General features: G+C 37.8%; 1 protein-coding gene across 2 annotated transcripts in view; it reads left to right on the plus strand.

Moving 5' to 3' along the window:
• Positions 1 to 25,203, plus strand: part of DLGAP1 (DLG associated protein 1) — a 106,194-nt gene that overhangs the window by 55,204 nt on the left and 25,787 nt on the right. The gene's annotated exons all lie outside the window — the stretch shown is intronic.

Below are 25,203 nucleotides of genomic sequence, written 5' to 3' on the forward strand. Positions count from 1 at the left end.
CAGAGCTGCAGTTTTGGAGATGCTCTGACCCAGTCTAGCCATCACAATTTGGCCCTTGTCAAAGTCGCTCAGATCCTTACGCTTGCCAATTTTTCCTGCTTCTAACACATCACCTTTGAGGACCAAATGTTCACTTGCTGCCTAATACATACCGTATTTGCTCGATTATAAGATGACCCTGATTATAAGACAATCCCCCAAAATCTGAATATTAATTTATGAAAAAAAAGAAAAAGCCTGAATATAAGACGACCCTATAGGAAAAAAGTTTTACCAGTAAACGTTAATTCATGTAAACTATGTGAACGATTGTTTGTTAATAAAAGCTACGATTGAGAAAAATATTTTGTTTTTATTTCCAGTTATGCACATCTGCCCCCAGGCTTTCCACTCTGCACCAGAAATGCCTTATACCCCATATATGCCACTGTGCCCCATGATATGCCTTTTAACCCTCTAGATGCCACTGTGCCCCATGATAAGCCTTTTAACCCTCTATATGCCACTGTGCCCCTTGATATGCCTTTTGACCCCCTATGTGCCACTCTGCCTCCAGAACTGCCTAATACCCCTATATGCCACTCTGGCATTTAGGGGGTTAAAAGGCATATTATGGGGCAGAGTGGCATATAGGGAGGTATAAGGCATTTCAGGAGGCAGAGTGGCATTAAGGGGGTTAAAAGGCATTTCACAGAGCACTCTGCCTACAGAAATGCCTTATTCCCCCGGTGCTTAGTCCGGGGAGCATGTAGAGCTCTACGCGATTCGCATAGACAACTGAGCAGAAGTTGTCTACGCGAATTGCGTAGAGCTCTACACGCTGCCCGGACTAAGCACCGGGGACTCAGAAGCACCGGTAAGTCGGGGGGGGGGGGCATAACACAGGAGGATCCAGGTCCCCTGCATCTGAGTCCCCGGTGCTTAGTCCGGGCAGCGTGTAGAACTCAACACGATTCACGTAGACAACTTCCGCTGCAGCGGAAGTTGTGTACACGAAAAGCGTAGAGCTCTACACACTGCCCGGACTAAGCACCGGGGACTCAGAAGCACCCGTAAGTTGGGGGGGGCATAACACAGGAGGATCCAGGTCCCCTGCATCGCTGCGGGGGATCAGGATCTTAGTCTCATAGTCAGACCTATTTGCTCTGGGAGATGTAGATTCTAAGCTTTCCTTCCAGCTAGCCAAACAGGAACAAGTGGTCACAGGGGTTGCCCGGGCCTTGTTGCAGTTGAGGTCCCCTACAAATCCTGTAGTTACGCCACTGTCTGCCTCCCTTTGCTTCAGGAAGCAGAAGTGACATCAGTACGGGGTGCAATACTAACCATACACAAGGTGCCAAGATCCCTAATTACAGCTCTGTGGCCCAATACCTCTCAATACTGAGAGTTAATTTACCCATGCCAAATAAGACTCACAGATATTTCAGAAGCTTACCTTGGTGATCCAGGTGGCTATAATATTCTTCAAGGACTAATTTGTGTGTCTGAGTGTTTGTTAAAAGACTCCATATCAATGATATGGGTGTTGGGGCTGAAGTCATATCCTCTTTATGTCTTTTGTTCTTCCATTAACTCTGAGTCGGCCTACATGTTGCACAACTTCAAGCACAACTTAAAGAGTTACAAGTAGAAATACAGTTGCATTGTTTTCAAACCTAACACGATTAGTTATTATGTTGCAGTACGGGAGTTGGCACAAAATGGTCTACTGTGACTATTTATCCAATATTATTGTCTGACATTGTATACCCTACAATGTTTTTAAAATATATACAAGCACATTGTGTGAGTCTGTGTGCAACATATTTATGTGATGTTCTTGAAACAAATAAATATAGGCAAAGAACTGTCAGACAAAAGTTCCAAGATTTACTTTGTTCAGCAGGTAACAGCCTAATATATGTCTAAGCTTTTCCATTATGAATCAAATGACTTACTTTATACACAGAATGCATCTTAATGAAAAATGTATTAGTATTTGTCCTGTAAATTTAAAATTTGTATAGAATAGTTTCTAGTTAATAACTATATTACACATTTTTGCACCACTAATTACTGTAACAGGGCCTCTCTGGGTTGACCACTGTAGTAAGGGGGATACAATGCTTAAAAACCTTTGAAGATATACTCCTCCATCCTTGCCCTGTGGGATGGAAGAGGTAGTGATTACAGTGATAAAAAAAAGCCCTGGCTAGTGCCCTCAACTTTAGTTAGTTAGAGTGTCAGGCTGGGTGATTAAGACGGAGTAATTTTTTTTTACCACAAGGCAGCATGATAAAGGGTCAGGGTGTTTGTTTAGTAAATTAGGCCAAGATAATACAGAACACAATCATATGACTAATATGCAGCTGTCTGAAAACATTACATCATGACATAAACATAACTGTTAAAAAAGAAATAGAATGAAAATGCACGATACCTTTTTTAACTTGTTCTGTAATTATCTAATGCTAGTAATAAGAACCCGAAGGGAAGTCAAATATTAATAATATAGGATTTATAGGGCCAGATTGCCCATAAAACACACATATCAGTTGCTTTATGGACGCCTCAACTGGTAAATGGATGTGGCTAATTGTTATCCCTGTCTGGTAATGTCCACACTGTAACCAGGTTCACCTACACTCCAGCACATCCTTCTTCATCTTAATGTGTCAGCCCATGGGTGAAGTAATTAAATGTTCTCTGCAATTTAAAAGGAGGCCCACACACAGTGTCCCAGGAGGCCTTTATACCTATGGCCAGTCCAGGCTTCTACCAGTTCTGGACATACTATGTTTTAGCCCATCTATACCTTATAAAAGTACCATTGGGGTAGGAAAAAACACCTGAGGGTATTAGTGCATATGGCAAAAGTGCAAGGGCTGAGTGGACCAGGAGAGTGATGACCTGGATCAGTGAAGTAGTCTTCTGGCAAACTGAAGACCACCCTGCAACACTACCACATTTACTTTTAGGTCCACTGGACCACCAGCAGTGGTGCCACACCTCTGATACGTGAAGTGTCTAGTCTTGCTAAAGGTCTATTTAAATTTTCTTTTAAATGTATTGTAGTGTGAAAACAATAGAGGGTGATTTATCAGTGCATTGCTAGGCAGCAAGTGTACAGAGTGTTTTTTTAGCTAGAAGGGTAAAGCGGTAATTAAATCATGCTTCATTCCAACCTAATCCCTCTGTACCCTATCTTGACTTCTCCTTTCTTGTCACAGTCCTTATCACCATATTCCCCTCAATGCTCCGATCAGCACTTTTATATTAGTGGTCAGGAACTCATTAGCAATATTTCTTAATCCCAGCTGAGTACGTTTCCATGAGCGTACATCACAAAATGCTGATCTGTGAAGAGATTTACTGGGACACTTTGTTGTCCTGTGACCACATCAAGAAAAATCCAGGCTATAGATGCTGACTACAACACAACTTGTATTTTAGTCTACTTGGTGAGCAGTAATCAAAATATTTTAAAGCTACAATGTCACAAAGCTAGCACAGCAGCACAACAGAATATGTGCATATTGGAAGATTATTTTGTACATGCAGATACACACATATGCCACTAAATAGCAGTATATAAAACTTCATTTTCTGTGGATATTATGGGCAAATATTTAATAAGCTGGAAATTGATAAGATGAATGTCTATCTGGGGGAAGTGGAGTCTGCCTTCAAGATCCCTTTATCTTTATGCCAGCAAACTGTACTCTATGTGTTTCTTGACTTTCCTAGGAAATGTATTTTTTAAGGGAAATAAATAAAAACAGACTTTGACAGCAGGTCAGTCCATCTAGTCTGCCTATTTTTCCCGATGTAAAGACTTAAACCATAATCAGTCCTTGGTCTTGTCTTAGATTCAAGTTAGCCTTATACCTGTCCTAACACCTCTGCTGTTCCATGTTCCATGTCTACCGTTATCACCCTTTCAGTTAAGAAAAACGTCTTTACATTAAATCTTAAACTCTAACGCTCTAGTTTTAGATTATGATTTTTTGTTCTAACATTTCTTCTCCTTTGAAAAAAATGTCCATTCTTTAGTTTGTTTAATCCCTTAAAGTATATAAATGTTTCTAACACATCTACTCTCTCTAACTTCTATCTTCCAAGCTGTACGTATTGAGGTCCCTTAACATGAACCATGGTAGTATTTCTACAATAAAACAAATATATTAGTACACATCTTTTAGTGTTCTTTAACAGCAGAATAATTCACGAAACACCCTACAGCTGTCTTGTACATCCACAATGTCCCAGGATGACATAAGTAACCGAACGTAATGTCCTTCCTGCATTTCATGATTTCATGTAAATTCCTCCCATTCCGCATGTTTTGTGTAATGGATATTGACTGTGTGAACAGCCTCTAAGCGCATAGGGATGCATTACCCAATGATAAATGAATTTTAGAGACACAGAGTTAACTAAGTCAGAGCTGGAAAGGGACATTAACTGTACACGTATGTATGTTGTTTTATATGTACGCTACAGTTTACATATGGTCAGAGTTTACCTGATTTCTAGGGCAAGTAACCACGTTGCAGATGGACGGAGTTGAACCAAATCATGCAATGATTTTAATATACTGTAGGTGATGGCACAGTATAACATTGGCGCATATTATTGAAAGAAGCAGAATCACACATTGCTGTAAGCAATTTTCGGTGCGCATTATAGAAAACATTAATATACATCAGTGGGGAGTTTTAATTTAATTCAATTTAATGGCCGTTATAACAAGATATGACCTAATTGCCTGTGGCAGAATCAGATTGCGTCTTAGCTGCCAGATGGCACTAGGTTGGTTAGTTCTTATTAATATTATTACTATTATTATTGTTTTCATTATTACTGCGGTAATGAGAGCGAGTAAACTAAATTAGAAAAGTTCAGTTCATATGATTAGGGTGTAGCTGGGTGTTGCGATACAAGGAGAGCTCAGAAGAATTAGTCTGGAAAAGCAATGGACTGTTTTGCTGAAATATTTTATCTGCAGGGTGTGTAATAGAAAATGGGTAAAATCAGCAAAACAGATTTAACATGGGACCTGATGTAAACTCAGACATGTTGAGTAATTTGGAGAGCATCCAAAAACTATTTTTTGCCAAAATCGTGTCTCTTCATTAGTAAGAGAAACTGCTTCAAAGTTCTCAGACTGTGAAAGTACAATACAAAATGTAGTCTTAGACAGGGTATTGCATACTAGTATGGTGCACAACAAACATTTAGGGCATAATCAGTATAAATGAAAAAGAAATCCACTTGAAAATAGCTTGGAAATAGCCAATATAATTTATTTTTATCAATAACCTTCCCTAACATTAAGGAGAAAGGAGCATGCGAACTAAAGCATAACTTTTTATTAATCTCTAGCAGTAAAAAGGGCAATAAAAATGATCTCCAATCTCCTGTATTCCTCAAAAAGCAGGAGTATGATTGCTGTATTATTAGCTTAACACAAAAAAGGACGTTAAATATGATGTCTTAGCCTTTTAAAACTCTGGGTGGCAGCTAAACGGATTCCCATATGTGTATGCAAGGTAGTCATAAAAAAGGCAGCACTAAAAGTATTACAAGTCTACTTCAGCAATGGAGCGCTCATCCCTGAAACATCACCAACAAAGGATAAATATTAAATTACTTTGTAAAAAAATCACTTAACTCAGTGGCAGGAAAGTGCGCATATCTGCGCTAAACTTATCTCACAGAACAGGTTTCATAAAGTTGTATTTCGTGTGAGTTGTTGAGTCATGAAGCTAGTTCAACAAAGCCTCACAGAGAATAAAAAGAGGAATCCCTCTTAGAATACAGCCTCTCCAAATGTACTGCCATCATACAGGGTCAGCGCAACCTCCCGTGCCCTGATTATCTATACAAACCTCTTTACATGGATTGTACACAATTCTAGAAACATTTAAAGGGTAATTAAGCCCAATTTACTTGGCTGTGTGAAGTGCAATGCTATGTAATACAGCTGGAATGAGGAGATTTGATACCCCTTCTCTTCCTGCCAAATTAAGCATCTCAAAGCAACAGTTTCATAACTATTTCATAGCTGTCCCTGTATTTTAAATATATCGCCACATAGTTGGGTAACGTGTGTTGAAGGAATCTGTGTACTCTTAATTTGCAAAGTGCTACGTCACCCTGCTGTGCTATCCAATAGCGGGGCAAAACCTATATAGTCAGCAAGGTTTATTTGAAAATGTGCAATGATTCTTGAGTGAATTATTACTTTGGATTACTCCAAACACTTCTTGGGTCCAACTTAGTAGCTAAACTTGGCGGTTTCTCACCATCTCAGACCATGCCAAGGTAACTTGGCAGCTGAGTCACATTTTGTGAACTTGAGGAAAGTCAACGCCAACTGCAATGATTTTGTCTGGACTGCTGAGCCAAGTCTTCACTAAATATTACTTAAGACCCCCTCCCAAAAAAGAACAGCCACATTCAGCCAGAATGTACCCCAGTTGCACCACAGGTGAGCCAATTTTAACCCTACATAAAATAATCTACGTATCTTCGGAGATTTGACTAAAAGTGGTGGCATAACCTCTGTGTTATGCATATGCGCTTATGGTTAGGTTCCACTAAAGTCCAAAAAAAAGATAATCTACATCTGTAATTGAGGTGTAAATGCTTCTAAATACAAATGTGTTCTAGGAAGTAGTTTTCCAAAGCCACATAACTATATTATATATATATATATATATATATATATATATATATATATATACATACTTACACACACACACACACACTCACTGGCCACTTTATTAGGTACACCTAACTTGCTGAAGTTCAAACTGAGCATCAGAATGGGGAAGAAAGGGGATTTAAGCGACTTTGAACGTGGCATGGTTGTTTGTACTAGACGGGCTGATCTGAGTATTTCAGAAACGTCTGATCTTTTGTGATTTTCACGCAAAAACATCTCTAGGGTTTACAGAGAATAGTCAGAAAAAGAGAAAATATCCAGTGAGTGGCAGTTGTGTGGATGAAAATGCCGAATACCATCTCTGACCGGACAAGACGTTGAACCTTGAAGCAGATGGGCTACAGCAGCAGAAGACCACACCGGTGCCACTTCTGTCAGCTAAGAAACAGAAACTGAGGCTACAATTCGCACAGGCTCACAACAATTGGACAATGGAAGACTGGAAGAACGTTGCCTGGTATGATGAGTCTCAATTCCAGCTGTGACATTCAGATGGCAGGGTCAGAATGTGGCGTAAACATGAAAGCATGGCTCCATCCTGCCTTGTATCAACTGTTCAGGCTGGTGGTGGTGGTGTAATGGTGTGGGGGACATTTTCTTGGCACAGTTTGGGCCCTTTTAGTACGAATTTCGCATCGTTTAACTGGGACAGCCTACCTGAGCATTGTTGCTGACCATGTCCATCCCTTTATTACCACAGTGTACCCATCTTCTGATGGCTATTTCCGGCAGGATAATGCACCATGTCACAAAGCTCACATCATCTCAAACTGGTTTCTTGAACATGACAATGAGTTCACTGCACTCCAATGGCCTCCACAGTCACCAGATCTCAATCCAATAGAGCACCTTTGGGATGTGGTGGAATGGGAGATTTGCATCATGGATGTGCAGCTGAAAAGTCTGCAGCAACTGCATGATGACCAAAATGTCTAATGGATTGTTTCCAGCACCTTGTAGAAAGTATGCCACAAAGAATGAAGGCAGTTCTGAAGCCAAAAGGGTGTTCAACCTGGTACTAGCAAGGTGTACCTAATAAAGTGGCCAGTGACTGATATATATAATGAATGTTTTGCTTGTGTATGCAGTGATAATTATTCTCAGCGCAATCAGGCTTGATCTGGCAACAGTGGAAAGGACTGCTGATGTAATTTGTCTGTATCTGTTAACTTTGTCAGGTGTGATATTTAAACAGGACCCAAGTGAGTACATGGGCCTTATGACATATGCATCTACAGGGTCCAGCTGATTATTGCATGGACTCTTTGTGTGGTATTTAAATATTGTGCTTATTTTGATTTGAATTTAAGGAGAAAGGCTTCTAAATGCACCAAAGCACAGCCTTAGAAATGTAAATGACAGTAAATGATTAAAAGATTTCTCAAGGAGGCTACAGCAAAAGACTTTGGGTGATTTTTTCAAAATATCATAGTATTTTATACCCAAGTGAAAACGAAAGTTGTGAATCAATTATGGCTTCTCTTTCACACCTTCTTAAAAAATAGTTGCATTGTTAGACAAATAGGGGTATGTCCCATCTCAGGCATACATTTAAGCTGTTGTGGGCAAATAAATGACTTCATATTTACTATGAGAAGAAAAGGGTTTAATGCTTCTCCAGATGATGAGGAGGAAATAGATTTTGGGGATTTTCAGAACTTATAATTAAAATGACACATTGGTTGTACCAAACACCTGAGCTGTTGCAATAAATGATAATATGATGTCATGTTAGTCATCCTGCCTTCTAGAGGTGGGAATCTGGTACAAACTTGGAGGATACCAATTGTGTTTGTTAACTTCTCCATGTATAACTGTTAACAAAGTTGCAACGCCGATATTTTTTAACATAAAATACAGCAAATAGCATATCTTCTGACCTTCCCGTTACCCTATGGATAGCGCACTGTCCCACCAAGCTACTTAACTGTCTTGCCTTTGTGGTCAGTATTTATCATTGGATGGTTGGGCAGATCAGGAAGCTGTAAAATCAATGGAGGTCATCGTAACGGTGTTAAAAAACCCTGGATATGAGACATAGATTAGGAAAGGGTAAATATTGGAGACGATACATGCAATACTCCGGTATTATTACAAATGTTAAATATAGTAAATATTTCAAACCATTTCAAAACATAGATATATATCTCATGTGAAAGTAATTTTGGTTGCTATTTTACATGGCACACGTCTTTAAAATCAATATCAATATATCCATGAAGAAAATAGGAGCACTCTCAGGACTTCATAGTAAAGTACAAAGATTTTATTAGTTTAGGTTATATCGGCATTTCGGTCTCCTACACGGAGCCTTCATCAGGACATGCCTTCATATGACCTAAACTAATTAAGTATTTTTCTTCATGGGTGTCTAATGGTGGTCGAGGATAAGCACCGGGGCAAGTACATTTATGGATTAGAGTGTGCCTTCCATTCTTGGGGTGCCTTCCATTCTTGGGATATATATATATATATATATATATATATATATATATATATATATACACATAAAATGCAGGAAGACTGGTAAGTGTAGTGTTTTCTGTGACCAGGAGAGGGCATAAAATTACCATTGATTGTGTGCGGTGACTTAAGAATGATAAAACAAGGTAAACAACGCTAAGTTAACCATTAACATAAGCTCTGCTACACACTTACTGTTACCTAAGCATGGCTATTACATTTTACATGTCTCAGTCTGTACCTAATAAACTTATATGACATTGTGCTAAAAGGGGAACTCCCCCCATTTTTACCCGTAAGCAGTATCTTTATATACTCCACATGTAGTTTTCACTACAGTTGACTGTTGCTTTTTTCAGACATCAAACATTAAGGAGTGGTGTTAGAAGCAACAATACCCTGGGGTACACAAAGCCAGAGTATTATTGCAGATACATGTACATTATGATATTTTTGATACAGTAAAAGACTTGCATAAAGACATTTCACACTATTTGCGGCACAAAAATTACAATATCCAAGATGCTTCCAAGTCATATTAACAAGTTTTGCAAATAGCAAGGGATCATAGGTAGGTGAGTAACGGAGTGAAACACAGATATCATTTTTTTTTTTAAACTACTAGTTACGCAACATTTTTTATACTACAATAGGACAATAACAAAATGATATAAAAGTGTGGCGGGTGTTCCCCTTCATGTTGTGGCCTACACTGGGTAAATTTTTTCTTGTAAACATTCAATCTAATTAATAATCATAAAATTACAAAAACAAATGTTATATTACCACATGTGAATAGCATTAGAAAACAAATAAAATACGATATAAGATGATACGATACAAGAAATAAAACATAATTGTTAAAAGAGCTCCCCAAGACTCTTCGAACTTGTTCTTGTATCAGTGTCATTGAATCCCTGGAATGTAAAGAGTTAAAGTGCCCGGTACCTAATATAAAGATATATGATGATTGTCTAAAGGAAAAATAGTTTTTCGGCATTTTTTTTACCACCTTCACAACCAATAGAAGCTGTATCATTATACATGTGCTTTCAGCTAAGCCCTCTGTAGATGTATTTACTTTTGCTTACTTTTGCCTGCCTTGTCCCTGTTGGTTTGTGGAATGCTTTCATTTACTCATGTGGTGAGGAAGCAGACTCTAGCCTAAGGGAAAAAAAAGGCATTCGCTCTAAAATAGACCAACTGGGAAAGCACAGGATATGTAAGGTAAGCTGTGCAATTCTATAGAAAAGTGTTTCTCCTCCAAAGGAAGCCTATGTTTTTATAGGACTATTTGAGATATTTTAAATGTGTTTAATATTCTTTCCCTGCCTTTCCAAGTAGATGGAAAAGACCAGTTTTCATTGTCAGGCTTAAAAAAAAAAACTTTAAAAATTCAGATTCCACACTTATGTACCAGTATCCATATTATCCATATTATCCTGCTTCTTTGTTCTTTCTGTCTTGTTAGATTTTTTTTTAGATTTATGTGTAGAAACCTTTCTAAAAAAAAATTCTAAATTGATTTCCTAATTAACAGGACACTCCAGCCATCAGATGCACTTTAATTTTTGGGATATCCACTTTGTCAGGGATATTTGACTGTCCTTTAAAGTACCCCTTCTTGACCAATGACACCCTAGGTACTCCATGAAAGGATGGTCCCATGACTAGGTATGTTGTCAGTTAAAAATGCTCCCACACTCCTGCGAATGTGACCTGATTGGTCAGTCTACACCAGATCCCCAGCACTTCTGCGCTTGTGATCATTCCTACATCCAATCACATGCACGGATACAGTCAGATAACAAAGGCAGTTCTTGTAAGCGCTTTGTCTCTGTTCTCTGCCTATCTCTTTCTCACTGTGATCATGAGCTGGAAAGAGACAGAGAACAGTTAGAAAAACGTTTTCGCAGGTCCCAAGCCCCAGGTTTAAAAAACTAATAATATATATTTTGTTAGTGTTATCCTTTTTTTAACTTGAGCCTAACTGGTTAATTGTGTAATATTTACTGTTTACATTATATTATGTAGTTAGTGTGGTGGTGGTTAGTCAGAAATATAAGAAATAAAAAAAAACCCGAATGAAATGAATGAAAATAATATAGAAACACAGGGTGGTTTCAAAATCAGGGCAAGTTAACAAATACATTTTTGGTATTTATACTATCTGTATATAATTTTTCTATCTCTAAATCTGTGAAAAAAGGGGTTGTTTTTTTTCTCAAAACCATATTTACATTTTATTCATAAAAACAATGTCTTACATATATGAATATGGTTTTAAAAAGCCCCCCAAAAAAATATACTTATTTATAAATATTATATATTATATTATAATAGTTGAAGAAAGAGATAGCAAAAACACAAAAATATATATGGTCCTTTATCATAAAGTAGCCCTGGTCCTTTAAGGGATTAAGCAGGATAAAAAGAAAACGTGGTACATGTCATTGTTGTTTTTGTTTTTTTTTCTATTAAATTGCTAAAGTATCATATTACTTCAATCTCAAAATAAAGACAACGAAGGTTTTCTCAATCTGACGTAAAAATTCACAATAAATTAGAAAAAGAAAGATGCGAAGTAAGTTTTACAAAAAAAACCACAAAAATCAATTTAAATATTTTTACACGAAAGTAGAAGTCAGGTTTCCTAGCATGCGTTGTTTTTGAAGACACTGAATTACGGCCCTTAACTGTTTTTGCTGCATTAAAACCCAGCTTCAGGTGAAAATCCTCGTGTCGCTTTCATACCATTGAAAGGCGTTTGCATGCCTTTGGCAGACAGAGTAGAACATGCCTGCAAGTTAAATGGTGCAGTGCACTGCAAGTCTGTACTCCACGACTCAAGGAAGAAAAAAGGGCAGGATTTGCCGTAATTCTATGTTTAGAGTGGGTGGCTGAATGGTGAGGTAATGTGCTTTAGTTTGTTCCCAGGACAGAGCTGAACTTTACTTCAGGCTCAGAAGGCATGTAAACCAGACGCTGCTTTTGTTTGCATTCTTACTAAAGAGAGAAGGAAATAATGTGCACGTGGTTGTTATTGAGCCATCTGCTATTGTATGGAGTAGTTTCAAAAGCACATTTTGTACAAACCTGGGTGACCCAGTGAAAATAAACAGAGTTATACACGCGCAGAGGAAATGAGTCCAAATATGATTGATAGAATTCATCAACTTTAAAGCTACAGAATTTTACACATATCATGAATAATGTGCTCCACGTATGAAGTCTGAATTATTCCGTCGCGTTCCAATTCCGGCAGCTGGACGGTATTCTTGCTGGTGAAAGTCATTTGTCTGTATCTGTAAACTATGTCAGATGTTAAACAGGACCCAGATGGGTACCTGGGCCTTATGACATATGTGCCCATCTAATTCTTGCGCTGACTCTTTGTTTATGTGGTTGTCAGATTCTGGGTTTATTTCAATTAGGGGATGAGTAGAAAGACCATCTTACGGGTTAAGTATAAACTGATATGGCCGCTCCATATATTCCCTGCAATAGATACACAGCGTCCTTTTCATGAAGTTGTAAGATTTCTCAACATTCTGGGTTGTAACCAAGTAACAAGAATTGTTCATCGTAAAGAGATATCATTCATGACACATACTGTTTTTGCTGATATTTCAAAAATATTTATCTGAGAAGCTAGTGCATTCCAACTCCTACTCGTGCCACCATCACTCGTGGTCTGGATTTGCTTACTGATTTTTAACAAAGCCACATGGGTAACAAAGCCGTTCTATTAATATGCTTTGATTTTTTTTTTTTTTACCAAAAGCCTGGCTAATGGTGATTTTAATTCTTCAAAGTCTACACGAGCAAAAAATAGCTCTGGACAAAATGTATATATGGTGCCTCCAAACTCCAGGATGAAAGCAGTTACAGTAGTCGGCTATCTAAAAACATTAGACTAAGTGAAAAGATGATGTATGTTCCCGTATTTGTAAAGTAACATACTGCACAGAATTGTACAATGAGCAAACAGAACACAGGAATAGCAGGCGAGGTAACCAGTTTTGCCACACGGGAGCAAAAGGAGTGTAAAGCCCTGCACGTTCCAGCTTGTTGTCAGCAGGCAAGTGACAGAAGATCGCAATGTAAGATTCTGCAGCCGTATATATGTGTATATATATACATATATATATATATATATATATATATATATATATAAACCAATCGTCCTCAAAAGACAGCGTGCAATTCTTGTGCAAAAAAGGTAAACATGCTGTAGTCACCATAGCAACCAAAGAACGGTTCCTGGTTATTATGCCAGTTCCTCGGAACCGACCTTAACGTTTTGGTGAATATGAGACATGCAGATTTCACAATAGTGAAAAAAAGATAGATAAAAGTTAGGGCCTTGGTAACTGTTTCCAGTGCAACCTGTTGCTGAGGCTTCTTCATCTTAAACACCATACATAGTTCTACCTGTGAATCATATGCTGACCTAATGAACTGCTAGTATCTGCCAGATGATTAATATGCAAACACAGGAAAAGGCGCACATGATCTAATAACATACTGGCAGGCTCGGAATGGATGTGTACTGGGTATAAAAACACAAAACCTGCATCTATCAGAAGTTTAGATGCCTAAGAAATCCTGCACTACTAGTGAACGCAAACCCTATAAACCTTAATGCTAGGGACCCTTGAAGGTCTTAACTGACCAGCTACGAAGTCCAAACATAAAGGGAGACATTTTACAGTTAAGACACATAAAAAAATAAAGTGCTTCAGCATCTCCCAATCAGCATCGTGATTTATCCAGAATTATTGTCCACTCCTGAATTAACAAATGTTATTAATGAAAGCTAGCATTTAGGAATAGCTTAACTTGTACTTGAATAGCTTAAAAGGACAGTTTAATGTCACTGACAACCCCACTGTAGCACAATGCATATTGAAATACTCAATGAGCATTTTAATATGCATTCTTCCAAAATAAAAATATATACAGTATATATTATATATTTATATACATAGTGTATATATATATATATATATATATATATATATATATATACACAAACATTACACATCTAGCTTTGAGGCTTCAAAGAGACAGAATAATATTAGGAGGCTCCAAGTCCCAGAAATGAAATGGTCTCTACAAAGGAGAGGCACGTTTAAGGTACAGTTAAAAGCCAAAACCTGCGCTGAGTTAAACTTAATGAATGAAATCTTTTACATCAGAAGCCTGAGGAATGAAAAAGTACTCCCAGATTTCCTCTGTTCAAGGCATTACCGAGGCTGCACAAACTCTTGTCATGAGAACTTTTGAAATAAATGGAAATATACTTAACTCGGGTCCTATTTAACTGCAAAAGCAAAAACGTGATTTATTCCGTCCCCTTTCATGTATCTCTCATCCCTAATCCGTACTTGCATGCTGTTTTACTAAGAAACAATAGGGATCATTACTGTCTTGAATTGAAACAGTGGACAATGGAGGTTTGCTGGGCTGCGATGTGTTCAATTGGTTTTATCTGTGCCCTCGGGGATTGAATATAAGACTTCAATGGGACCCTTTTTGTGCTAATACAATCTTTTCAGATCTCAGGAATTTTTGGGTTTGAGCCATGTCTTGTTTGATAGTAGAATTTAATGATTTATTTTAAAGAAATATAGAACAAACACATATATAGTACTGGTACTAATATAGTACAAGTACTAATAATATTAGATTGCATTAAAAGAGTGCCATCGGGTGCCTTATTGCTAATAATTAGGTAGTGGGAACAGCATGGCAGCTTACAAAGTATGGTAAATAGACACATCCTAAATAAAAACTTATCTGCATTAGTTTTAGATAGGAGACAATAAATGCCAGGGGAAATTTACTTGCTGGGCAGTGAGTTTGGCGTCCCAACCTATGTCATCGCCTTACAGAGCTGCGTAACTCTACAATGTGTTTTAATAGATTAAAAATCAATTTTATGAATGAAGACTTCCCTTTACGAATTCCTGCACACAAATAAAACGGGACAGGGAGCCAAATCTAGCAAATGGAACAAGACATATCATCCTCGCCTTCCTGCTTTGTTAGCTTTAGACCTAATTTGTACATTCAGGATATGTGTGTATCTGTGTCTAGGATCGCACCATTCCTTTACTCAACAATGTAGCTCACTACAGGAAATAATAACACACGCCTTTAGTACTTAGAAAAGCTGTAGTTCTTACAGTGTAGCTCCACTTAAGTTTGTGAAGTGCTTAAGAAGTACATTCCGAGTTATGTACAAAAAGTGGATTTATTTAGTATATCCCCCTTGCCTCCTATTCTATGTTCAAAACTGTTTTAGTGTGTTTACGCAGGAGACAAAAGGAAGCACAAGTGAGATTTGTATTATTTATTAAATATTCTTGGATACCCTAGCAATTAGGAACAACGTATCCTTTTGTCAAAGGGTTAAAAAAAACCTGTAGAGCGTATCACTGCGATGTAAATTATTTTATGGAACACAGTACTTCCCAGTCATACACCATTAATCCCAGTAAGAACCCTAGCAGGAGTGTATTTATTGAAGACCTCTGTGTAAAATAATCCTACGCAGAGGTTCTGACAAGTTCATTTTCTCAAGGCTTTTTGTTTCCTAAATCAAATGCAGGACAGATGCAATTTCCTGCCTGTAGACATTTCCCCCTCTCCTTACTTGACAAGTAGTCGGTGTACTCAGATTGCACTTAGAGTAGGTGGGACCTTGTAACTTAACTTCTCTTCTCCTCTGACAGAAGGGGAGATTGTGGATGTTATCTTAGCAGAGAGGCCTATCTTACCCCTCATATGCCCGTAGTTCTGAAAGTCACTCTTGAGAAATCCATCCCTTTAAGCTGCATGGATGTTTGAAGCGTATTTATTTTTAAAAGTATTGCTCAATAGCTATTAAACTGTGCAAGCAGATTTTCAAAATCATCAACATCACATTTTATTGTCGGGGAAAGGAATTTTTATTAACACAACAAAGCTAATACTACTTGTAGTAGGGAGCAGTCAATGTTATCTCAAGTGAGAAATAAAAAAAATCACTGTATTTCTTGTTTCCAGTTTAACAAAACACTACACGAGAAAAGAAACCTTCAAACAATCCCAGCTTCTGTAATCAAAAAGTGAGATTATTTTGCTGATATCAATTTAATAGCTATATACAAAAAGAATGTCAAAAGAGGAAATAACACATTTCTTAAAGGGGAGCTCACACCACCTTTACTTTCTGTGTAATACTCCCCAACTCCTTCTAGATTGTAAGCTTGCTTGAGCAGGGTCCTCCTTACCTTCTTTTTCTGTAAGTGAAAATTGTTATGCACCATTTGTTACGTCATGTTTACCCCTTGTCCAGCATCGCTGAATATGATGGCACTTCATAAATCAATAAATAAAAATAGAGCCCCAGCTGATTCTATAGTGCTGTTACAATAGGTGGAGAGTAGGAATTTACAATAGCATCAAAATTGACAGTATACAAAATTGACAGTAACTGAGAACCTTTGTGAAAAGGCAGAGCTTCCAGGCACACTCTCTCCCCCGGTTGGAGGAACAGGGGTGAAGCTGTCCTCATGGCTCCAATCTTTTGCGGAAGAAAGAAATAAAAAGGTGACAAGAGAAGAAGCGCACAAAGAAAGATGCATAAGGCAAAAATAATGCAGATAGATTCACAAAGAAAGAGAGGTGCAGAAACTCTTCTCTTTCTTCAGGAATCTATCCTGAAAGAACATGCCTTGGGGCAGCAAACTGCTTCCTTGTCAAAGTAGGGCATGGGTCTCATGGACCCACTGTGAACCATGTAAGGGCCGGCTCTGACCCTTAGGGTCTCAGGGTTTTTGTTGCAATCTCAGGGTAAAGGGTGGAGCTGACTCCTTCCTATTCTACAATGCTGTGTTCATACATAAGACTCCCAGTGGGTGCTTCTGCTACCAGTATATTACAGTTAATATCCCAGCTTAAATGCAGGTGACTCAAGTGTATTGGAGACATTTTACACATTTGGCAAGTCCCTCCATAGGATCTTCACAATGGGCTATTAACAGGTTGATATTTCATGGTTCAGTTTAGAAAGTTCCCAGGTATGAAGAACTTCGCACTGCAGATCTAGTATATTAGCGTGCAGACACAAGTAGGACACACATGGCCAAATGCCCCCAGTTGTGAGAGTTTAACATGTTAACTATGTACTAGCTTTTTCATAAGCTTTTTTCGTAAGTCGTCCCCTTTGAAAATAAATAATGATTACGAAAGCCAGAAAAGTAGCTTCATCACTATAGTAACCAGTGGAATAATGTTGCACCAGGAATCCTGGTGCGTCTCAGCAATTTAGTGTACTAAGACACGTATGAATCCTGCACGGTAATACATATGTGTGTATTCATGTTGATTAATAATTTGCCTGCTTATCCGAGGTGACCTGTTGATTGGCTTTCTGTGACAGGTGCATACCTCTTACTGATCTTCAGACAGACGATGTTTACCTCAACCTGGTTAAGGAAGTTTAGAAGAGGAAAGAAACTGGAGCACTCAGCCGTTACAGTCATAGAGCAAACAATGCTTCATAGATTAACAGTTGAAATGCAGTAAAGAAGAAAGGATACCTATTAATGATTAACAGTGTGATTATAATAGCCCGGTGTTTGCAATTCATGTAGCACTTGTAAAATATTTATTGCCTAGTTTACATCTACACCTGCTCCGCATTTTTGTAAACAACTTCATTTTCTCTGTACGTCGCAGTTTTCTGCCTCAAGAATGGCAATTCTAAACACAAAAATGCATAGAAAAGGATTGATGTTGGTTTGACACCACACCATGCAATCCTAAACCCTAATCATGACATAGGTATTTAACAACCTAGAGGCATGAGCGTTTTTGTGATTTTAACTATATATTCAGTTAACCATAATCTCCCTTTATATGATAAGCGAACCCACACTTGAGACAAGTAGGGCTGTATTTGTACATGTAACAAATTTTTATTTGTTACACTAAAATGTAACAAAAACTAGGCAACATTTTATTTTTTAAACTATTGATTTCTTTGAACATGCACGACCTCATTTTTAAACTAATTTTCCCTTCTTTATATTTCTACACATGTAAAAGCCTTGTCACTGTGGGAATTGTCAGTCATGGGTAGGCTGCCACATAGTGTTGTGGAAGTGCTGATGGACAGGGTTGCCGAAGGGGCTGCCAGGTAGTGTTGTGTATATCGGGAGAGGGCTGTTGGAGAGTGTGTACAGGGAAAGGAAGAATACAAGAAAACAAAAGAGAGGGAGATGAAAGACACCAAGAGGAAAGAATGAGAGAGAGAAGAGACGGAGAGACATGGAAAAACGAAAGAGGGGAGAGAGAAGAAACAAAGTAGGGGAGATAGATAGAAGAAAGAAATGCGAGAGAGAGGGGGAAAGAGGGAGCAAGAGAAGAAAGTTAAATAAGGTGGAAAGAGAGGGAGGGTGGAAAAAAAGGGGAGAGGGACAAGAAAATGAAAATGTCATCAAGTTTACATGTGAGCTAAATATCTGTGAAGTGACAGAGTGCAACAAATTCAATAGAAAGCCAAAATAAACTGCTTCAAGTTTAATGGCCACTTTCACAATGTGCATTTATGTCATTTGCATAGATTTCAGCATGAAGCTTTTTATGCTATTTATTTAATAGAACATTTTATACTCACCACACTAATGGCTTGATATCTTTTGATGCCCAGTGTACCAGTTAAATTTGTCATATGACCAGCAGCTTCACTGTGTGTTGCCCTGCTGAGTAGCAATCGTAAAAGGTCATTTGGGTTTTCCAAAGTATTTCAGGGCTAATTATTTGAATTCAAACTATTATTCTAAACCACCATTAAGTCAGTGAAATAAAGCAGATGAGAGCTGTATGCTTCCGGATAAATAGTTATGTGCTATGTCCAGATTCATGGATGGTAACCCATGTAAAACATATGTAGCAAGAAAACATTCCAAACTTGAATAATTAGTGTCAAAAATCAAACAGGATTTGGGTCCGCAACCCCAGAGGAAATAATATTCAGACAGGTAATGTATATCAATATATAGATTTATTTACCTCAGTGAGGTAGGCACCATAAATAATTAGTGGCTTGTAAATATGTGTCATATTTCCTTAGCATGGTAAATGCCTGAAATGTGTCAATTAAATTATAGTTTGATAAACTTAATGTGTCTTAATGAATTCATAGAAAGGCTCTCCTACAAAACTTGGTTAGCTAAATAGAAGGTTGTAGGTAAATTGCGGTAAGATGAAGAAATCCAACTGACCAACAGGACCCTTTAGGAGACTCCTTGATGGTTTTTCTGGTGTCATTACTCTGGATTGAATGAAAGAATTTCTACATTTCCAACCAATACTCAGTTTAGCAATGGTTACTGTAGGTATGGTATACAGTATGTGTCCTACAGAGTAGGGTATATTCAAAGGGTATGACAAAAGTAGGACTGACGGACTAAGACAATCTGATAGGGAAAGAGTGCCCTGCTCGCAAGCTTATACTGTAGAAAGAATGGGGTGAAGAGAAACATAAAGTATAGAGAAAGGGGAGAGACAGAGTAAAAGCTAAATGCTGAGCATTTACAAAATCTATAACCCTAAGCATAACAAGAAATGGGAATCATAAGAAAAAAATCTGTTGATTTTCTGCATTAATAAGCTAGATTCCCTGATTGATCCCAGAGTCAGAGTACTGTATGTGCATGAAAACCAACAGGAATCTGAATCATTTAACGCAAGCGATAACTTTTCTTTCTAAATACCATCCCTACAGTGAGCAGGAAATTCGGGCAGATGGACACCACCACAACAAGGAAATTAGTTTTTGATCTAAACCTGAACCCGTGACCACCAGGCCCAATGGGAGTTGCGTATCCCTGCAAATCACGGTATGAACATGAGCTGTTCATTTAAATACCTGAACTTCTTGTGGTTTCCTGGATGTTTAAAAATGATCCCACAGTGCCTTGATCCACACCTCTGAGCGTTCCTCAGCAAAGTAGCACAACTGCTAAAGTGAACCTGACATCCTACATTGATTGTGGGCTAATGTATTCTTAAAATACCTACTGTGCCCCCCTGAGCAGCAGAGGGCTTTAACTCCCATCATACATTGAAAAATATTAGAAAAGCAGGAATAATAGCATTTGATGTACACAGCAGGGGGGGCAGATATTGCCTGTATGTGCATTCAGTTGATAGCTGTTGGCAGAGTGTTATATACACCATATAATTGTGTAGACCCATCTTTAACACATGGCAAAAGGAACCCCCGTGGCAAAACTCCCCTGGGCACATCTGCCAAGGACTAGAAGTTTGTAAGGCATGATAGCGATCTGTGCAGCCATTGGAAAGACTGCTACATTTTTGATTTTTGATTTGTAATTTGTTACGGCCTGATGTTGCTGATGACAGCATATGACATTGTATTTCACGCACTGAAAAGGAAGGCTCAATAGTGTAGAGGTATATGCTAGCTGCTTCATCACAAACAGTTATGACTGCATGAAGAGTACCACCGGGGTAGGGCTGCCCCGGGCCCCACTATGACAAAAGGCAGCCCTGGGTCTGTGCCTTGTTGGAAATCATACACAATTATTATGTCACATGCACAGGCATTATGTCATCAGGCATTAAACATGTCAATTCTTCTAGTGACAGCTAAACATAAATTGGGTGAAAAATTCAACTAAAATTCCTTTACATATTTTCAAGTGTCATAATGACATCTTAACGCTGGGTAGTAATACCCTAGATTATAAGAAGGGTTTTATTTACCTTACATATTGTTTTTTTCATACATCAGGTACTGTGCTCTATTATTTGCAGGCATTATATAAATTATATTATGTTAATAAATTAATGTATGATTTGTACATACTATATGTAATAGTATATACCTTTCTTTCCACTCATGGAGCTACCGGCCTGCTGACAGATTGTGTTTTATCTGTGACTGATTGGTGATGTGAGTGGGGGATGGGAATGGAATTCCAGTGCTCCAAAAGTGCAGGAAAAAAAGCATGGGGGTGCTGGCCTTTCTTTGTGCTCGTCCACTAGATGGCACTGTACATCAAAACAGAGTTTTGATGTAAATACCCAAAAGTTATGAAAGCTGTGTGAGGGATACAGAAATACAGAACATATGGAGGGGTAAAAAATGAATGAAGGAGACTACTAATCTGCGGTGTCTGGAAAGGGAAGACCTACATAGATTCTTCGCTTAACATTTTGAGAAATCTATTTGCATTTATTATTACAAGTGCTTTACCATTAACTAGTTGTTTATTTTTATGTCTATAGAAAATGTATGTGAAATCCAATAAAGATCGATTTGCGTTGTAAAAGTGGGACAATAACTATGGAAAGCAATTGAATATTGCTGTCCCACATTTACTAATCTTCTACAAAATCACAACACCCTCTAAAGAGGAGATAAAAGGAAAGTAATGTATATCTCTAATCTTCTTAAAAACTTTTTATAATAAACATTTGTAAAGCCTAGACTTTTTTTTTCTTTCTGGGTAAAAGTCTTAGTTTACTTTCCTGTTCTTTTAAACTTAAAAAATAATAACATGATTCATAAGAATCAATTGTGAAAAGGAACTGTACAAACATCTGTTTAAGCAGCCTGGTTGTTTCAATCATACAAATATTAGTGTCAAAAGAGATTAAATTTGACTTTTTTTATGTACTTTGAAAGCTGTAGCATATATAATGCAGAGCATGGTGTCATCTGTTACCCATAACATCTTCCCTGTCATAGTTTAACAGATAAGCCTTTTAATTTTGTCGACTGCCATATCAACTGCTCAGCTCTCAGGCCATAATCCACATGTGGTACTACAGCTGTCAGTGTGCTTGGTCCACTGCCAGATTCCTCAACCGCCAACTCTCACTGAAGCAACAAAGAAAAGCACGTGTTGATCTGGAGTTTGAAAATGTTTTCTCCAAACACGCCTGTCCTTTCAGAGCAACGGTCGTACTTTTGTGAAGAGCCCTAGTGATTGTCTTCGGTTAAGAAGCAAAGCACAGATGGCCACGTTCGCCAAAGTTAACTGATGCATTTGCTTTAGTGTTTTTGGATATAGAAAAACAGTTCCAGTCAAAAAAGCCCCCCCCCCCAATCTGGGTAGACAAATAATATTCCTTTGCAGTGCGAAAGAAACCACTAACAATTGATGTGGGTACAATATTCTTCCAGTATGAAATAGTTTGAAGATAGTTTCCAGTTGTGCCCTGCCTTTTATTTTAACACAATATGGGCCAGGTGGACTGATATATTTCTTTTTATTCATTCACAACTATTTTCCGCTGAGAAAACTAAAATCAATTGCTATTTTCAAACCCGTTGCATGTCCCTCAAACAGGGAGGATGATATGGAAGGACTATCCGGACTTAATAACATTTTAAAAATGTGAATGAGTGGCCAGAATGGTCCAGAATGGTCCAGGCTGAGGCAACCCACATGTGATTTTATTATTTATTGATTGCTGTAGCTCCATCATATTCCACAATGCTGTACAATGGTCTATATAAAATAATTATAATATTAATAATAATCATAATAATAGGTAAACATGACATAGCAAGTGGTGTGTCGCATAACAAATTGGATTTACAAGAAAGGCCCTGCTCCAACAGGCTTGTAATCTGGAATGGGAGACTATACATAACTGTCATATACCTGGGAATTTTAGAGGCTTGATGATTCCTTGGAGTTTCCCCTTTCTATTTCTATATGGGACCCGGCAGCAGGACCTCCTCATGGAGGATGGATCTTGTCACTGTTGGAGGCAGGACAATACATTCCTCCAGGAGATAAAAAAGGCTGTCTGACCACCCAGTAATTAACTGTCATACCGAGAGCCTGCAGGGGAAATCCAGAGAGATCCCAGATTTAGGGACTGACATATTTAAACAACAGACCTTGTGTAGAGTCCTCTTTGTTAAACCTTGTAAGCTATAGGAGAAAAGAAATCCAATACACGCAGGGAACTGGCCCATTTACCCTATGGCCTTTTAAAGGCCTTTAGGACACTGTGTCTTAGATAGGATGTTCTATCTTGGAGCTCCTTTTGAGAATGAAGAATATGGAGGGGGCTGCTGAGTGTGCTGCCCTGGGTCAGGTCTAGGGCAGCGCCAGAGGTAGATATAAATTTATGTTGAGGATAATACATAAAAAGCAAAAACAGCATCTAGAAGGCATTTTCTGCTCAAAAGGATTAGCCATTTTTTTGGTGCTTCGCTTGTATTTCTGAAACTATTCTGCATCTAGGACTTGGTCCTTTATCAATCGGACCTGAGGACCATGGGAATATGTACAATATCTGCAACATCCACTTAGCTGGGGTGACATTCATTCACTTAAGCCCAGCATCACTGGGTAAAAGATCTAGAAGTACACACCCCACATTCACAATTACCTGCTTACATATGCTAATTGTGTGAGATAAATTATGTCATCTGCTTAGATTCGACATTACAGGCAAATTTGGGAACCAGTTCTTCCTGTATTCTCCACAAAACATGGCATTACGTTCTTTAGATAAGCACACCAATTCCAACTTTCTGATAAAAACCACCATCAGATTGTAAGCTCACAAGAGCAGGACCCTCTTTCTTTATTTACCATTGTGTTAATGTTATTAGATGGCGCAGGATCACTAAAACTACTCAGATAAAAAATAAACCCACCACAGTGTAATATATCAGCAAAATAAATACCAATATGTAATATATCAATAATGCACTAACAAGCACAAGAGTCCTTCAAAGTAGAAATGTGGTTCATATATATATAATAAATATATAAAATCAAGAGCAAACACATAGTGTAGCATCAACTGCAATAGAAAACTCCCCCATAAAGTAGATGCACTCATGAGATGCTTAGAGGAATAAGTAGTGCTATTGCGGCAATATTAAAATGAAGACTTCAGCAACAGAAGAAGATAAAAGAAAGATATTCACAGCCTTTTAATGCATTTCAGCGAAACAGGTCATGGCTTTATCAGTCAAATTGGCACGTTTTGGATATTGTCAATTTTAATGTTATTGTTAATTCAGCGCCACTGAATCCGTTGATACTTTATAAATAATATGTTAATAATAGAAAACTGAAAACCACAGTTAGTCACAGTTAGTGCTTTTTAAATGTTAACCTTATTATGAGCCTGTGATACATTGTACATGATTATAATTTCACAATGCCCAATAATTCAGCAGTGAATTACAATTTCACCGCTATTGAATTCCTCATTTTTTCTTTCAGATGATACTGATGGCGGACCACAAATATTACATGAAAGGTTGCCCGCTATCATCTAAAGGAATCAAGGCCTTCATAATATGTGGCTCATTAAGCATGTTCATTACAAAACATATGTAATATATATATATATATATATATATATATATATATATATATATATATATCACACTGTGTATCATTAACACTCAATGTGCATGGACAGTGTTGAAATATGGCATCCAAGTGTCTTGTATTAATTCATATTTACAATTGCTTGCTTTACATGCCTCAACGTGGTAGACATTAAATTAAGATTAATTAAATCTTAATCCGGTAAGCAAACAAACCATAGCAGTTCTGACGTTTTATTCTTTCCTCTGAAAGCAACGCAAAAAAACTAAATTTCAATTTGTATGGCAACAACCTCCGAGAGGATGCTTTTGCATCACATGACAACTAAGTATTTCCACAAAAAAGATATAAAAGGTACATTTTAATATGATTAAAGTAATATGTCTCGGAAAGGGTTTGGGCGTTCAACAGCACTAGGAATAGTGTTTCTAATTCTGTATTTAGCTACAAAAGTGTTATATTCAGTAGGAGGAACAGTTTCCAAAGTACTTGTTAAAGAAAGATCAGAAGATTTATATATCTGTTGTGGTTGCTCTAATTATTAAAATATTTATTATAATATTTTCCAAATGTGTTACAGTCCAATACACTTACATGTAATAAGCAATCCATATGTATTAGACACCCACTTTGTGCATA

This window comes from Spea bombifrons, chromosome 5 (assembly GCF_027358695.1).
Source record: "Spea bombifrons isolate aSpeBom1 chromosome 5, aSpeBom1.2.pri, whole genome shotgun sequence".
NCBI lineage: Eukaryota > Metazoa > Chordata > Amphibia > Anura > Pelobatidae > Spea > Spea bombifrons.